The sequence below is a fragment of the Macrobrachium nipponense genome, chromosome 7, assembly GCF_015104395.2.
Source record: "Macrobrachium nipponense isolate FS-2020 chromosome 7, ASM1510439v2, whole genome shotgun sequence".
In the NCBI taxonomy this organism is placed as follows: Eukaryota; Metazoa; Arthropoda; class Malacostraca; order Decapoda; family Palaemonidae; genus Macrobrachium; species Macrobrachium nipponense.
In genome coordinates, this window is record NC_061109.1 from 77,657,926 (window position 1) to 77,658,571 (window position 646).

Here is a 646-nt window from a genome sequence, read left to right on the forward strand (position 1 = left end):
TATATACATATATATATATACATACACACATATACACATACACATACACACACACACACACACACATATATATATATATATATATATATATATATAAACTTTAACTTGATAGTAATCGCAGAAATAATGAAAAAATAAAACAATATCAGCAATAAATATAATAATGACAAAATCTGCAGATGACATCTTGCTAATACAGAGATTAAGTTTCTTTAGGGGACAAAGGCCTCATTTTCCATCTTTCCCACAATTTAGATCTTCTTCTTGCCTCACTCCTTAGGATGCTTTGTATGAGCGAGTTGCCGCTGTTTCTCACTCGGGTTACCAGGCTGGACATAGTTCGCCTTACAATGATTTTTAAATTGTCCAGGTTGTTTTCTAAGAACATCTGTGTGGCGGAGTGGTAGCGTGGAGTGTTTGTGAGGCGTCTCAGAATGTCATTGTGCACAACAGTGATTCATCTCATGGTCTCTCAGGTATAGTTCGTCCAGAGGGAACACCCATAGATACTGTAACAGTACGAGCGGAAGAGCAGCAGTTTCACGTCTCGGTGACAGAAGGCAAACCTCCTTGCAATCATGTTGCCAGTTGCACATAGTTTACGACGCCTCTGTTCAATGTCTGCCGTATCTTTTAGGTCGTCGGT